The 13,348-nt window shown below is 46.6% G+C and overlaps 1 protein-coding gene across 2 annotated transcripts in view; it reads right to left on the bottom strand.

The window, feature by feature from the left end:
* ppp2r5eb (protein phosphatase 2, regulatory subunit B', epsilon isoform b) overlaps positions 1 to 13,348 on the bottom strand; it is a 34,394-nt gene that overhangs the window by 9,155 nt on the left and 11,891 nt on the right. The gene's annotated exons all lie outside the window — the stretch shown is intronic.

Here is a 13,348-nt window from a genome sequence, read left to right as displayed (position 1 = left end):
GCAGGGACACACACACGCGCAGGGACACGCACACACGCACACAGACAGGGACACGCACACAGACACACACAGACACACACACACAGAGAGAGAGAGAAAGAGAGAGAGAAAATGTCAACAAGCAGGTCGATACAGAGACTTTTACAGAGAGAGACTTTTGTACAGAGAGACTTTTACAGAGAGGCTTTTACAGAGAGACTTTTGCAGAGAGACTTTTTCAGAGAGACTGTTACAGAGAGACTTTTTCAGAGAGACGTTTACAGAGAGACTTTTGCAGAGAGACTTTTTCAGAGAGACTGTTACAGAGAGACTTTTGCAGAGAGACTGTTACAGAGAGACTGTTACAGAGAGACTGTTACAGAGAGACTTTTTCAGAGAGACTGTTACAGAGAGACTGTTACAGAGAGACTGTTACAGAGAGACTTTTTCAGAGCGACTGTTACAGAGAGACTTTTACAGAGCGACTGTTACAGAGAGACTTTTACAGAGCGACTGTTACAGAGCGACTTTTACAGAGCGACTTTTACAGAGAGACTTTTACAGAGAGACTGTTACAGAGAGACTTTTTCAGAGCGACTGTTACAGAGAGACTTTTACAGAGAGACTTTTACAGAGAGACTGTTACAGAGAGACTGTTACAGAGAGGCTTTTACAGAGAGACTTTTACAGAGAGACTTTTACAGAGAGACTGTTACAGAGAGACTTTTACAGAGAGACTTTTACAGAGAGACTTTTACAGAGAGACTTTTACAGAGCGACTGTTACAGAGAGGCTTTTACAGAGAGACTTTTACAGAGAGACTGTTACAGAGAGACTGTTACAGAGAGGCTTTTACAGAGAGACTTTTACAGAGAGACTTTTACAGAGAGACTTTTACAGAGAGACTTTTACAGAGAGACTTTTACAGAGCGACTGTTACAGAGAGACTTTTACAGAGAGACTTTTACAGAGAGACTTTTACAGAGCGACTGTTACAGAGAGACTTTTACAGAGAGACTTTTACAGAGCGAGGGTCAGTGGACATCAAGGCATCAGCCAAGAGATCACATGAGGGTGGGTGAATAGCGCCTGAATCCAAGAGAAAGTAACAACAGAGAGAGAGAGGGGGAGAGAGAGAGAGTATAGAGAGAGAGAGAGAGAGAGAGAGAGAGAGAGTATAGAGAGAGAGAGAGAGAGAGAGAGAGAGAGAGAGTATAGAGAGAGAGAGAGAGAGAGAGAGAGAGAGAGAAAGGAAGAGAGCGAGAGGGGGGAGAGAGAGAGAGAGAGAGAAAAGCAGATAGGCAGGGAGAGAGAAGACTTGATTAAAAGAAAAAGAAGAGGAAAAAAAATGTTTTGCCCTCACAATGAACCCCCTCAGGCAAGCAGCCTCACAGTCAACATCACATCAGTACTGATCCATCACCCACACACCAGCTAGTTATTTTCGTTTCCATACATAACTAATTTCCGTACATAATAATAACGTCCATACGCGGTATATTCACAACAGAGTAGAGGGTGACAGAGAGATGGGGAACCCAACCCAGCACCAACACTCATCAGCGCATCCTGCCGCTGGGGCTGTGTGTGTGTGTGTGTGTGTGTATGTGTGTGTGTATTCTCTGAGTGTGTGTGTGTGTGTGTTAGGGCTGGGTTCAAAAAATCGATTTCCCGATTCTGAATCGATCTTCATTGAATGAGCGATTTATCGATTCATAAATCCCGAGATCGATTTTTTTTTTTTTTTTTTGCTTGCAGCTTCAACCCGCAACGAGATCTCGCGCTACAAGAATTTATCATATCTCACGCAACGAGAGGTCTCAACACTAAAATCTAAAAACATGGCGATGGCAGGGACACTCAAGTCACCACCAGGCTTAAAGTCAGATGTCTGGGTGCATTTTGGATTAGCAAAATGTTGGTCAATGATGTTCATTTATGTTCCAATAAAAAGTACATTCATGTAACTGCTTTGGAGTCAATTCTTAATGTAAACATTGATATGTTTAACAATGCTACATGTTATAGGGTTCCTTGAACCATTTATAGCATTAGTTCTGAGAATCTCTTTCATATTCAAGCAAAAAATGTATATTGTAACTAGATCGAATCGGAATCGAATCGAATCGAATCGAATCGTGAATCGAATCGAATCGTGAGCTCACTGAGCTGGTGAATCGGAATCGAATCGTTTTGGGAAATCAGTGGCGATACCCAGCCCTAGTGTGTGTGTGTATTCTCTGAGTGTGTGTGTGTGTGTGTGTGTGTGTGTGTGTGTATGTGTGTGTGTATTCTCTGAGTGTGTGTGTGTGTGTGTATTCTCTGAGTGTGTGTGTGTGTGTGTATTCTCTGAGTGTGTGTGTGTGTGTGTGTGTGTGTGTATTCTCTGAGTGTGTGTGTGTGTGTGTATTCTCTGAGTGTGTGTGTGTGTGTGTGTGTGTGTGTGTATTCTCTGAGTGTGTGTGTGTGTGTGTGTGTGTATTCTCTGAGTGTGTGTGTGTGTGTGTGTGTGTGTGTGTGTGTGTGTATTCTCTGAGTGTGTGTCTGTGTGTGTGTGTGTGTGTGTGTATGAGTATTCTGATGATCCAACCCCTGTGACCCAGGCGGCCATTATTATATAAGCCGTAAGCTGCTATAGTGGAACTATAGGAGTACCAGCAGCTGCCTGCCTGCCTGTCTGTCTGTCTGTCTGTCTGTCTGTCTGTCTGTCTGTCTGTCTGTCTGCCTCTCTGCCTGCCTGCCTGCCTGTCTCTCCCTCCCTCCCCCCCCCTCCCTCCCTCCCTCCCTCCCTCCCTCCCTCCCTGCCTGCCTGCCTCCCTGCCTCCCTCCCTCCCTCCCCCCTGCAGTTGACCGGGTCGTTGAAGGAGAAGCGGGTCAGTCTAGCGTGCGGGGCGGATCTGATGACGACCCGCATGTGAACCGACACACAGCGTCAACAAAGACGCTCTCAGATGCTCAGCATCTTACTGGCCTTAGTAGAATAAACAACCACCCAGTCAGCGCTGAACCAGGACAGACAGACAACCACCCAGTCACCCCTGAACCCCGACGTGAGAGAGTTTTTGAGAGAGTTTTTGCAGGGTGAGATGTCTGCAGATGGAAAGTAAGCAAGTTGAAACATTAGCAAATATAATTGCTGAGTGTTCTAACAGAGCAAGTTGGTTCAAATTGGTCGTTATTATTGTGACTAGAAAGTGTCTGATTATAGTTCCATGGTATGTAAAATAGTGTCAAAGAACTAGCAAGCTAACTATCTAGCTCAGAGGCGATTAGATGAGCTAGTCTGCTGCACACATGCCAGCTAAAGAGCTAACTGGATGCACTTTATTATTTTACTTAAAGTAGATATACTATCTTTCTTATTCTGCTAGAATTGGGCTTTATGGTAATACCATAATGGCATATTTACAGTACATGGACAGTGGATTGAAGCATTGGAAATAGTCTGTTTTATAGTTGGACATACGATTTTTTTTCAGGTGAGAGAGTAAAGTCAAAATGACATTATCTGACTGCATTGCCCACAGCAATCCAATATTCAATTATAATTATGTTATACATTGATATGGATCAATTTATACCTCTTATTAGATTATAAATACTCTGGTTGTTATGTTTGCCTTTTGGTTGACAGCAAAAGAGGGAGAGAGGAGGATAGAGAGCAGGATGGTGCACCAGAGAGAGAGAGCGCAAGAACCAGGTGAGAAAGTGGACAGGTAGTCAAGACCACATAAGTAAGTAGCCCTGAGAACCGATGGTTCTCGAGCCTAATGGCCCATAGGGCAGGAGCCTATCTCCTGTTTCCGTAGCGTGAGGCGGCTTAATGTACAAGTTAGTACACATCCTGGACATGACGCTGGTGTGTCGCAGGGTCTTACCCCCTGGGGGGGGGGGGGGGGGACCTGACTAAAATAAAATAAAACCGAACCAGCAGCGCTCAACGTTCGTTTATCATCGACAGGTTCCCTTCGTCAAAGGCCCGTCATTTCATATCTGTGGAGGTAAACAAAGTCTATTTTTACGAGACTTGTCCAGTGTGTTGGGAGGACAGTCCTGCAGTTTACAACAGGTGGGATCACACATCCCCAGACAGGCGCTGTTAAAGGTGACCTCACCAGAGGTCCTGTCTCTCTCAGACACCAACGGTCCCACCAGACCAGCCAAGCACCTGTCAACATGACATTACACAGGGCCTTGTCTCTCTGTCAGCCTGGCTGGCTGGCTGGCGGGGTCCACAGGAGAGAGGGGGGGGGTCAGGGGTCCACAGGAGAGGGAGAGAGAGAGAGAGAGAGATAAAGAGAGACAGAGGGGGCCAGGGGGCCATGTCTACTCTCAGCCTAGCTGGCTGGGGGGGTCTACAGGAGAGAGAGGGGGATGGATCTGGGCTGAAGGATCTGAGCTGAAGGTCTGTGACAGGAACTTCCCTAGACTACAGAGTGAGTCAGTAGAGGTCCTCTGTGGCGTAGTCGGTAGAGCATGGCGCTAACAACGCTTCGGTTGTGGGTTCGATTACCGCTGGGACCATATATACTGAAACATTTATGTCTCACTGCAATGTAAGTCGATTTGGAAAATGCTAATTTGCATTATCATATATTATATATATTATTACTATGCCAGCTGATGCTTTCCATGGTTGGCAGTGGTCCATCACAGTGAACTGAGTCAACAACAGAATAACAATGATCACACACACACACTCACACACTCACACACAACACCACCTCAGTGTACCTGGAGACAGACTAGACAGTGTGACTCTCTTACCCATCCCACCCACGTACATCAGTGTGTGTGTGTGTGTGTGTGTGTGTGTGTGTGTGTGTGTGTGTGTGTGTGTGTGCCCTGCTGTCTGCTACAATGTTCAACCACAACATCAGCCCTGTGTGTGTGTGTGTGTGTGTGTGTGTGTGTGTGTGTGTCTTATCAGTAGTTATATCATAAAACCGTGTGTGTGTGTGTGTGTGTGTGTGTGTACAGAGTGGGTCTGCTGCTGTCCCTCTCCTGGTTAATGTGATTACAGGGCCAGCGATGACTATATCTTATGGTGACTGATGGACAAATGATTCACTTATTACTAGGGGTGTAACGGATCGCCCCCCACGGTTCGGCACGCATGTGAACCGCGGATCAATTGCAAAATGTAACCAAGTAATAATATTACTTAATATTAGTTAATATCCCTTGTAAATCACAATGTAGAGTTGCCATGAAAAGATAGACGCGACAGTTGCGTGCTTTGTTTTACTCTAAAGCGCAATGATAGGTTGATAATGGGAAAAAAAATCCAGAACAACAAGGCTGCGTTCGTAAATTCGCTCTGGAATCTGATCAGCATTCATGGAACGCCTCTTGTCCAATCAAATTACTTGGTCCCTTTATGACGTCGGACCCGGCGTGCTCTCCGGCGCTCTCAGAGCAAATTTACGAACGCAGCCCAAGTGTATCATGGCGAGTGCTGCTAATGTTGGCAACAGAGAAGAACTCGAAATGCCTCCCTCGTCATTTAAATCCCATGTATGGGAGCACTTTGGCTTCTCTGTCAATTATAACAATGACGGACAGTGTCATTGGAAGTGTGGTCGATAAAAAAGTTACGGTGTTTAAGCGTTGTGCAACGAGAAAGTCGTACGAGCATGGCCACACATTTGCCGCGACATCACCCTGGTGTGTTGACGGGAGGCACGAAAAAGGCAGCTTGACAACTTCTGATAATGTAGCCAATTTTTTCATACCATGTTTAAAGTAAGGTTGCACTTTATTATTTAGTTAAAAGTGGCATAAAACATGTTTATTTGTCTGCTTTAAAGAGCCCAGTGATTCACTGCTGCAACCAGGTGCCTCCTCCCTCTCTCCTACTGCATCATTTAAGTTGAATGTGTGTTTCTGTTTAATATGTAGCCTAATGTTTGAGTGTAGAATATGTTATGTATGCAGTGTTTCCTCTATATGCATTTATTGGTGGCGGGCCGCCACGAATGAATTTCCTCCGCCACTAATTGATTGTCCACTAAAAAAAATAAAAAAAATATCCACCTCTGAACATTTTAGCTGATTAAATTAAAATATATCTGATCCTAGATCAGCGCTATAATGGATGTTGACTAAAAGTGCACCTAAATCCACGCCGATCTCTCTCTAACCGCTGATCCAAAATCAGATTAATGACATTAAACATTCAGTTGACGACGTGACACAAGAGCTACTCCTGACCTGATTGGTCTAAATGTGAACCGGCATGAGAACCGTGCAGACTCAACCATCCCTGCTCAGCAGTCTTACCTGCCGAAATGCTCGGGCGCCTGTGTTTTCTCCTCGCAAATAACGGGCTAAAAGTCACCGGTAGTACCATCTAAAACTAAGATACAAAAAGCTGATCTAGCTAGCTAGGTGCACAAATAAGATATCACGTTAAATAACTTCGAAAAATTAAACGAAAACAACGACAGATGGATGGATTTTTCAAGAAAAAAGATGTCCCAGACACTTCAAACATTGCTGAAGCTAGCGGTGGCTATGAGCGATCCGAAACTGCATGGCTGGCAGGATCAGCTAACAACGTTTATGGCGGGGTACCACCACCACCAGCTACAACTACAGCGGGAGAACAAGCAGCAGCTACTGTGCGCTGTGGTATGTACACCAACATATATTACTTTCGTTTGTTACTTTTATTTGGACTTTGGATTTTAAGACCACTAAAATTCATGAAAAGGTCCAGAGTTTCTTGTTGCAAACGGAGGAAGGGCAAACAACAGGTGCGTTGAAACCAACACCCAATCATGCCAGGACGATGGCTAATTTGATAATTTTGATAGATATGATAGCCATCACATCTAGTTGAAAAACTGTCGCAAGTTGAAGAACTTGCGCAAGTTGGAAATACTCGGAAACTTTCGCCAAGTTGGACATACTTTTCCTGTTGTGTTTGAGACGGAGCCAGACTGCTCGTTTGGAAGGACATTGGATCCGTGAGTAACGTAAACCTTCAGAGCTGATGGATGGAAACCGGTATCACAAGTTTATATTCTGTATATTCCGTAGCGGCAGGGTTTCCGTTAGAAAAAAACGTTAACTGAAGTTTGTTAAATTGTTTGGGATTAATGTGAGTTTTCTATTTTCTCTTTCCAGTTTTACCCTTTTTTAATCAATAAAACAACGTCATTTCTATAACCGGTTAGGTTTTTTCTCTCTCTCTCACTCGCTGTCTCTCACACGCACACACACACACACACACACGCGCACACGCACGCGCACACGCACGCACACACACACACACACACACACACACACACACACACGCACTCACCCGTGGTGGTCAGCACGGTGCTGGTGAAAAACAGGGAGGAGATGAAATCCCAGTTGGGTTCGCTGGAGTTCCCCAGCACGGACACGCCGTAGTTACTGGTTACCTACCTCCAGCGCCCGGGCCAGCAGCTCCTCCAGCCGGGCGTCGGACACGCACGCGTTGTCCCGGAGGAACTCCCGGCGGAGGGCCTGCAATTGTTCGCGCAACCGGTGCGACGGCGTCAGCCGCCTCCATCTCTTCAGAGCCAGACTTCTCCTCCGACTCATTGTTGCTTGGTTTCATGAAGTAATTGCTAAGCTTACTTTGTTTTGCCATGTTTACATTAATTTAATCGCTCGCTATGGTGCACTTTGAGCTGCAACGTTTGCGTATTATGGTGGCCCGCTGCGCAGGGTTGCCAGATGGGCCGGGTTACCGCCGAATGGGCTACTGGGTTTAGCGGTAATAGACTGGTTAGGCTGTATTGTCAATCCCATCTGGCAACCCTGCCGCCGCTGTTTCGCATAGGCAGCCGCTAGCCTACACATTAGGCCGGCGTCAAATCATATAATAATAAAAGAAATACATAGCCTATATATTCGTCTTTTTTAAAATAGAAGGAATCAGAATGTGAACTTCAGCGAATTGTATTCAAATTGTGCTTAGAGGGAATTATTTTCACCGGACAATATGACCGACGAGTTTTAAATTTGTCGGACTTCAACAAATTTTACCGGACAAAGACCGGTAATTACCGGTTAACGGAAACCCTGCGTAGCGGACAGGGCTGTATATTCCGTAGCGGACAGGGCTCTCCGCCACTAATGTAAAAATTCCTGGAGGAAACACTGGTATATATATACAGTATATACCAGTTTTGACATCTTGAATGTTGTTGGGTTTTACACAGTAAAAGTGGTGTTTTTACAGAATTCGAGGAAAAAGCTTTTTATTTTTATGTTTCGTGTTGATCCGAAAAATGATCCGATCCGTGACTCAAAAACCGTGACACGATCCGATCCGTGAGTTAGGTGATCCGTTACACCCCTACTTATTACTAGGGACATGTATTTGTTGTAAGTCTCTTTTGGATGAAGGCGTCTGCTAAATGCCAAAAAATTAGATGTAAAAATGTAAACAAATCCCTACACACAACCTCAACATCCTACACAGAGCACGACCCTGCACACAACCTCAACATCCTACACAGAGCACGACCCTGCAGACAACCGCAATAAACAGACCACTGCACTGAGAGGATGCAAGGCCTGGACTGGCATACGGCCCATAAACAAGGCCTTGAATGGCATAGTCCCTAAACAAGGCCTGGAATGGCATACAGCCCCTAAACAAGACCAGTAACAGCTTTATTTTAGGGATGCACCGAAATGAAAATTCTTGGCCGAAGCCGAATTTAAGGAAACACTTGGCCGAATACCGAATGTGTATCGGCAGTTTTTAATTTTATCATTAAATAAACTAAATACATTTTGCTTTTTATTCATGCTTCTCAAAGAAAGAAATTGAGATTGAAAAAAAAATAACTTTTATTGAACATTCCAGCAGACATCAGTCTATACCAACAAAGCACAATAAATAAAATAAATCAGTCAAATTAAATGTTTTTGTTTTCCCTGAATAGCTGCTGAAAGAAAATCTTTCATCAATGTAGGCCTAAGCTTTATTCATGACTTGTGTTAACAAGAATGATGTGCCATGATAATATTATTACAAAATACTTTGGAAGATTGCAAGTTAACTAATTAGGAGAACTCTTTAAAGAGATGCTACAGGATTTTGATAATTCTGTATGTTGTGGCTTAAGTATTGATGTCCGTATGGTTCAATGACATAGTGTTACGGCTGGGCCTTCACACACCCTCCCCCGCCTCCACAGCTCGAGCACAGCGTGCTCTCCGCCGCAGCTGAGGCTTGTCCCCGCTAATTAGATCTTCAGCCAAACCTGCACACCTGTCTCCACTCCCAATCAACCCTCTGTCTACATCTACCCTGGACTTCCCTTCACTCATCGTCAGTTCTTCCCTAAGAATGACCTGGCAAGTATCATCAAAACACGCCCACTATTCGGTGGTAAACATTCGGTGTTTTCACACATTCGGCCGAATACCGAATGTGCTTTATTTTGCAATATTCGGCCGAATACATTCGGTGGCCGAATGTTCGGTGCATCCCTACTTTATTTATTTAGCATCTTTTTAAAACAGTGTTACAAAGGGCTTTACAGATATGCAGATAGGCGAATAAAAACAAAAATATAAGTAGGAAAACACAACATATTAAAAGGAATACGGGCAGCAATTAAAAGCTACCGGTAGTCTACGTGGCCTGGGGTGGTCCAGTGGTCTAGAACCATGGCCTGGGGTGGTCCAGTGGTCTAGCACCATGGCCTGGGGTGGTCCAGTGGTCTAGCACCATGGCCTGGGGTGGTCCAGTGGTCTAGCACCATGGCCTGGGGTGGTCCAGTGGTCTGGTACCATGGCCTGGGGTGGTCCAGTGGTCTAGCACCATGGCCTGGGGTGGTCCAGTGGTCTAGAACCATGGCCTGGGGTGGTCCAGTGGTCTGGTACCATGGCCTGGGGTGGTCCAGTGGTCTAGCACCATGGCCTGGGGTGGTCCAGTGGTCTAGCACCATGGCCTGGGGTGGTCCAGTGGTCTAGCACCATGGCCTGGGGTGGTCCAGTGGTCTAGCACCATGGCCTGGGGTGGTCCAGTGGTCTAGCACCATGGCCTGGGGTGGTCCAGTGGTCTAGCACCATGGCCTGGGGTGGTCCAGTGGTCTAGCACCGCGGTCTACAGTGCACACAGATGCCCATGTTGGCATGGGTTTGAATCGGGCCCATGCCCTCTGTCCCTTCTTCTCCTTACTTTCCTGTCTGTCTTCACTGTATCTGTCCAATAAAATGAAAAATATGAGTGGGACTGCCCCATTCAGAAAAAATATAATAATAATAATATCGTCCAGTGCCAGACCCACCCGAGCCAAGTGATCAGTAAAATGTCTTAAAACGACCAGGTAACCAGTGCGGGGAGGCTAAAAGGCTACAGTGTATATATGGCCCAGTCCAGGCAGCATAAAGCAGAGTCTCATTCTCCACAGCCCTTCATAGTTTCTGATGATCTAGGTATTCATAACAATAGAAAGGTGCTAAACTAACCTACCTGCTGGTTAGAAAGCCAGGTGTAATGTTCATGAACTAGAATACATGGAAACTACCAATCCTTTCCTGTAAAATCATAATAATTCTTGACGTTACAGAACAAAAATATATAGGCTAACTTTTAAGAAGCCGAAACTGAACAGCACATCTCATAACCAGCAGGGCGTGGGGTCTTGGCCCAGGGTAGGACCAGCAGGGCGTGGGTTCTTAACCCAGGATAGGACCAGCAGAGATTTAAAACAAAGCACAGCACAGGCTTTAACACTCCAGACCAGCTCAACACAGAGGCTGTGCAGAGGGACGACGGAGGAGAATCATCGTAGCTCCCTTGGCAGAGAAAATGATGAAGAGACACTAGCCTACTGCTTAATTAATGAAGAAGAAAAAAGCTCAGCTCCCTCAAAGAGAGAGCAGTTTAATGGCTCAGCACAGGAGATGTTCAAAGTTAATTTCATAATCACTTAAGCCCTATCGAGCAGGGGCTACGGGCCTACACTCGAGACTCTCTCTCATCTCGACATGACGACACCGCAGACCCCTCTCACAGGACGCACGCTCACTCACCACTGATGAGAACGCAACCTCAGGGACCGCATAAATGGAGAGAGAGGGAGGGAGGGAGGGAGGGAGGGAGGGGGGAGGGAGAGAGAGAGAGAGACAGAGAGAGAGAGAAAGAGAGAGAAAAAGAGACGAGAAAGAGAGACGAGCTAGCTAGCTAATGTTACAACAATGTTTTACGGCTGATTTGTGCATGACAGTCCCGCATTTTGCCCCTTTGATGAAGGGGTTAGGGTTTGAAGTTGTTGCACTTGTTACCGCTCCTCTAATATCAGACAGACTGGCAGGGTAGGAGCAGGGCTGCTAGCCTACAGAGCACAGCTATTCTGTCATGAACTGGCCTAGTAATGAAGCATTTTTCTGTTCCGAAGGGCAAGCCGAAAAAGCAAGTGGCACTCGAAAACGAGTAGGGGTAAACATGGAGAAATGGGATTCGGGCCCTTAGTGTCACACACTACATGAAGACTATGAAGACTCCAGGGCTTACTCACAATGCAGCTGGCCTCTTTATACACGGCAGTTCCATCAGTCTTTATAGAAGCGTGTGACAACTCTAGTCTAAGTGCATCTCTGTCCTTCTCTTTTATCAGGATGAAAAGGTTCAAAATCAAAAGCCTCTGCACAGCAGAGAGCCAGGAGCGCGGTCAGACAGACAAGCAGACAGACAGGCAGATCCTCTTACAGACAGACAGACACACATACACACAGGCCGACACACAGACACACACACACACAGGCCGACAGACAGACAGACAGACCATCCTACAGACAGACAGACAGACAGGCAGTCAGACAGACAGACAGGCGGACAGTCAGACAGACAGACAGGCGGACAGGCAGACAGACAGAGCGTGCTGGACCGCTGGGCCAGTGTTGCAGACGTGCATGCAGCACTGCAGCGGTCGCATGACGCTAAAGCCAACAGACACAATGAGATGAAAACCTCCTGAAAGACACGCAAATGGACCCCCTCACCCCCCCACCCCCCCACTCCATCAGCTCTGCCCAGCCAGGGCCTGGGATCCACACTGAGCCACTTAACCCCCCCCCCCCACACACACACACACACACACACACCACCCCGACACCACCCAGACACCACCCAGACACCACCCCCACACCACCCCCACACCACCCCATCATCTGTTGAATTATCGTACTCTGTAGCTGACTATTCTTGGGTAATTCAGTTTTGCAACAGCTAGCCGCTATGCTAAGTGACTTAAGCGGAAACAGAAATCCAGGAAGTAAGTGACTTGCAGGTATAGGGTGACGATCTGTCCCTAACACACACACACACACACACACACACACACACACACACACACACAGACACAGACACAGACACAGACAGAAACCACACACACACACTGAACACACACACCACACACACACTACACACCACACACTCACAGACACACTCACACTCTACAGACACACAGACACACACACACACTCTACACAGTACACACACACTCTCACCCCACACACACACACCACACTGTACACACACACCACACACACACCCACTCTACACACACGCACAGTTTGCCTGTGTAAGGGGAAAACCCCACTCTATAAAAGCCTCTGGTGTGTGTCTCTGGTTACGGAGGAGAGAGTGACGGTCTTCAACAGGTGACCACACACACCACACACCACACACACACTCTCTCTCTTCAACAGGTGACCCCGGGCCGCACTGCCAGAGACTGAAGGTCGATATGTATGTTATGTACTGTATGTATACCACAACATCACACACACAGGCCGACACACACACACAGACACAGACACACAGACAGACACACAGACAGACAGACACAGGCCGAAACACAGACACAGACACAGGCCGACACACAGACACAGACACAGGCCGACACACAGACACAGACACACACACAGACACAGACACACACACACACACACACACTGAGTCCCACACGGTGGTCATGTAGATGAGTAGACCTGGAAGCTCAGTAGGGTCAGGGGTCAGGTAGGCGGGAGATGTTAGGGGAATGAGACGCTAACCTGTTTGACTAGTCAGCTGACTAGCAATTGGAAAGTTGCTGGTTCGATCGCTGCCTCAGGAGGGAGCTGCATGTGAGCTGGTGACTGGAGGGTTGCTGGCGTCATATCTAAGGTGCCTACCTACCAGTGCCATTGTGCCCCTGAGCAAGGCACTTAACTTTGCTCCAGGGGCACTGACTATAGCTGACCCTGCGCCTAGAGCAAAAAATACATTTGGTTGTACTCTGTACAATGACAGAAAGGTTGAATCTAATCGAAGTCAGTAATGTAAATGAACAAAAAGTGTTAATCTGTGGCCTGCGCTGGTCCAGTGGTC

The sequence above is a fragment of the Nansenia antarctica genome (genome assembly GCF_963989245.1).
Source record: "Nansenia antarctica genome assembly, chromosome: 1".
NCBI lineage: Eukaryota > Metazoa > Chordata > Actinopteri > Argentiniformes > Microstomatidae > Nansenia > Nansenia antarctica.
The sequence above is the reverse complement of the archived record's forward strand: the minus strand, read 5'-3'. Positions and strand labels throughout refer to the sequence as shown.